The sequence below is a fragment of the Benincasa hispida genome, chromosome 10 (assembly GCF_009727055.1).
Source record: "Benincasa hispida cultivar B227 chromosome 10, ASM972705v1, whole genome shotgun sequence".
NCBI classification, from domain to species: domain Eukaryota; kingdom Viridiplantae; phylum Streptophyta; class Magnoliopsida; order Cucurbitales; family Cucurbitaceae; genus Benincasa; species Benincasa hispida.
The window spans coordinates 60497462-60502226 of NC_052358.1; positions in this window are offsets into that span (position 1 = coordinate 60497462).

Sequence of the window (4765 nt, forward strand, 5' to 3'; positions counted from 1 at the left end):
AGAAAATTAGGAAAATGATGAACTCACACACTCTGTTTTTTTTTTTTTTTTTTCTGATCAGAGGTATTTATAATGTATACGAACTAACCACTACAACACAAAGTTAGTTATAAACAAATAATAAAACGAGGTATTTGAGTCACAACTTCTTCAAGTTCTCCACTTTGACTCTAATGCCTTGCAATCTTCTGATCTTCTTGATTCTGACCATTCTGTATACCCTGTGTCTGGAAGCTCGAAACCAACCTGTTCTAGACATTTAACCAATTTAAGCTTTGAAACAGGTTTTATTAACATGCCAGTTGCATTGTCTGAAGTGTGAACCTCTAGAATTTCTATTTCCCCTATCTCAATTTTTTCTCTGATGAAATGATACTTGATATCAATGTGTTTAGTTCTAGTGTGATATTGTAGATTTCGAGATAAATGGATAGTACTTTGGTTGTCACAGTAGAGTTGTACCACTGTTTGATCTATTCCAAAGTCTTTTAGCAATCCCTTAAGCCACAAGGCCTCTTTGATTGCTTCTGTTAAAGCTATATACTCAGCTTCTGTTGTAGATAAGGCTACTATAGATTGTAGTGTTGCTTTTCAGCTGATTAGATTAGGACTATAAAGGAATAGGTAACCTATTAAGGACCTCCTTTTGTCCAAATCATCAACATAGTCAGCATCCACATATCCATAAAGTTCTAAGTTTGGTTCAGCTGACTTTTGGTAGACTAATCTTGAGTTCTTAGACCAAATTAAGTATCTTAGGATCCATTTAGTAGCCTCCCAGTGTCTCTTACCTCAGTTAAACTTATATCTACTAACTAGGCTAGCTGAATATGAGAGATCAGGTCCGATAGAAATCATTAAATACATTAGGTTTCCGACTGCTTGATTATAGGGAATGACAACCATCTGTTTTTTATGTTCTTGGTCATAATCTTTAGGAGAGTTAGCTAAGGATAACTTGAAGTGCTGAGCAATAGGTAAGCTCACAAGTTTAGCATCACTCATATTGAACCTTTTTAGGATCTTTTCATAATATTGGATTGATTGATGCTTAGAATAGATTCCTGAATAGATTCCTTCTTGTTCCTTAGGATTTCAATTCCTAGAACCTTACTTATTTCTCCCAATTCCTTCATATCAAACTCCTTTTTTAAGAGGTTTTTAACACAGGTTAGATCTTTCTTGAACCTACTTGTTAGTAACATATCATCTATATATATGAGTAGGTAAACCTTGTCCTTGTAAGAATCTGTATTTACATAAACACATATGTCAAATAAACTTCTTTTGAATCCAATTCTAGAAATATAGTCATTGAATCTTCTATACCAACACCTAGGTGATTGTTTTAACCCATAGGTTGACTTGTTGAGTAAGTAATAGAGATTTTCTTTTTCTTTAACTTTAAATCCTTTAGGTTGCGTCATATAGATTGTCTCCTCTAGATATCCATGAAGGAAGGCAATTTTGACATCAAATTGATACAATTCTAAATTATTTTGAGCAACTAAGGATAGAAGAAGTCTAATGGAAGTTTGTTTGATGACTGGAGAGAAAATCTCTGAATAGTCTATTCCTTCCCTTTGAGTAAATCCTTTTGCAACCAACCTTGCTTGATACCTAGGTTTGAAAATTAAGTATCTTAAGTTTGAAAACCCATTTAGAGGAAACTAGTTTAGTGAATGCATCTCCTCATTCATAGCTTTTATCCAATCCCTTGCACCAACAAAACTTATTGCTTCCTTAAAAGTTGTTGGTTCTTAGTTAGTAAGAGCTACAACAACATTTAAAACCAGATTCATATAGTTCATTTTAGTATATCTAGCTGGAGGGGTAATGGTTCTCCTTTGTCTATCCCTAGCTAAGACATACTAACTTAAATTAGGCTGCTCACTTACTGTCCCTTTTTTTCCTAGTATCTTCCTCAACTTCTCTTGTGTCATTAGGTAGGTTAGATTCTATTGGTTGCTCAATGGGTAACTCCACTTCAATTCCTGTGTTGGATGACTCACCTTCATCCTCAAGCTTTTTCTCCTTTTGCGTAAACATCTTCTCTTCCAAGTGATGTCTCTGCTCACTATGAACTTCCTCTCAACTGGATGCCACATTTTAAACCCTTTGACACCCTCTGTAAAGTCTACAAACATGCACTTAACTGCTCTGGCTTTCAACTTTCCCTTGGTGAACAAACCCTACAAATCAAAAGACCTTGAGGTTATCTAGGTTAGGAGGATGATCAGTCCACTTTTCCTCATGCGTAAGTAACTCTAAAGATGTGTGAGGGCACCTATTCAAGGTATACACTGTGTAGGCTGCAACTTCTACCCAATAATTTTCACTTAATATAGCATCAGAAAGCAAACACCTAACCCTTTCCATTATGCTGTTTAACCTTTCAACAACCCCATTCTATTGTGGTGTATCCCTCACAGTTCGATGCCTAGTTATACCATTCTCACTACAATATTTGTCAAAGAATTCATTGCAAAACTTGAGCCCATTGTCGATTCGAAAGTATTTTAACCTTTTAGATGTTTGATTTTCTATCATGACTTTCCATTTCTTAAACTTCCCAAAAACTTGATCCTTAATTTTAAGAAAGTATATCCAGCTCTTCCTAGAAAAGTCATCTATAAATGTTAGAAAATACCTTGAGCCACTAAGGCTTGGGGTAGGAGATGGTCCCCATAGGTCAGAATGGATATAATCCAATGTTCCTTTGGTGGTATGTTGAGATTTTGTGAAACTTTGTCTGTTTGCTTTATTAGAATGCAGTGTTCACAAAAGGAAAGGTGCTCACTGATATCTTTGGCAGTTTATCTTGTTTGGACAGTGCTTGCATCCATTTTTCACTGATATGTGATAATCTTTTGTGCCACAAGTCAGCCTCTGTTAAGCTTGCTATTGAAATTATGTAGGCACTTGTCATCATCTCTACTCATCTTACAATATAAAGGTCATTGACCTTTTCACCAACCAACACAACCTTGGAATCCTTAATCACCTCAAGGACTCCACTTTTTCCTCTACACTCACACCCAATCGAGTCAAGCATACCCAGAGATATCAAGTTTCTCTTGAGTAAAGGTACATGTCTCACATTTCTAAAAAGCTTGATTGATCCATCCTTTAGTTTCAAGGATACTGAACCAACCTCTTTGATTTTGAAGGCTTCATTCTTCCCTATATACACAGATTCTCCCTCCACATTCTTGTAAGTATTAAACCAAGGTCTGAAGGGTGTCATATGATAGGAAAAATTTGAGTCAAGTACCCAGTCATACTTCCCAAGAGAATTGATTTGGTTGGTTTTATTTCTAGTAGAGGCTAAGGCATCAGAATAAAAGTAGGAACCTTCAACCATTGAAGCTTTTGGTTGTTTTCCTTTCTGATTCTTCTCTTGTTTTTTATTTTTCCATTTCAAGCTGTAGCAATCTTTCATCCAGTGTCCTTTCTTCTTGTAATAGTTACATCTCAGCTTGATCTTGAGTTTATGCTCTTCACCAGACTAATTTTTATTCCCTTTAGATTGATTATGCTTGTTCTTGCCTTTGATAAACAACCCCTTTGCACCAGGCTACTTCTTTTTGACTAACTGAAGCTCCAACTCTCTAGTTCTTGATGTTGAAATAATGGCATCAGTGGTAACTAAATCTCTACCATATTTCAAGGCATTCTTCACCTCATTGTAGGCTTTAGGTAGAGAGTTTAACAAGACAAAGGCTTCATTCTCATTGCCAATCTTCTCGCCAAGGCTCTTGAACTAAAAAACTATCCTCTTGAACTCATCCAAGTTGTCTGATAGTGACTTGGCAGAATCCATCTTAAAAGTGAAGAACTTCTCCCTTAGACACATCTTGTTAGGGAGATCCTTGGTTGTTAAAAGACCTTCCAGCTTAACCCAAATCTTGTAGGTTGTGTCTTGATCAATCACCTGTCTCAAGATGCTATCACTGAAATTTAGAACCAGAGTCCCATAGGTTGTAAGCTCCATGTCTTCCCTTTCTTGAGCTGTCAATGTAGGTGGCAGAGTTGACGGGTCTAGAAGGGCCTTATGAGCTATCTGTTTTCCAAGAATAGTTTTGATTTTGACCTTTCACAGGCCAAAATCACCCTTCCCATCGAACTTCTATATTTCATACCTTGCAATAGCCATCACTGATCTAATCAAGTATTGAGATTGGACTTCTTGAGTATCTTGATGCTCCAAGAATGTTGACTTTGATGATCTTCAAATGCTCTGATACTACAAATTGTTGGGTTATACAATCTTCACTAGGCCCAAATACTCAAGATCAACATTGGAATAATGAAGAAAAGGCTAAGAAATATTATGTCAAATCCTCGATGCTAGATACTCGACGCTCGATGTCTTCCTACTCAATGCTCGATGTGAATTTCCTTCTCTGTCTGACGAGTTTCTGTTGAATCCTCGATGGAACTCGATGAGAACTGATTGATACTCGATCTTACTCGATGAGTCTTAATCTTTACTCGGTGCGACTCAAAGGTGAAAACGATCAACTCAAAGCAGCTCGATAGCGGAGATCGATGCACGATTCACCTCGATACTCTGTATTCGATATGATTTGAAACGAGATTATATGATGTGCGATTTGCAGAAAGATAACATTTGAACGAACAAAAAAGATAAATACAACAAGAAGAAACACAAAGGTTTACGTGGTTTTGTAAGATTGCTTACGTCTACGGGAAGATTCAAGTTCTTTCACTAAGAAGATTGCGTACAACTTTTGTTTATTTA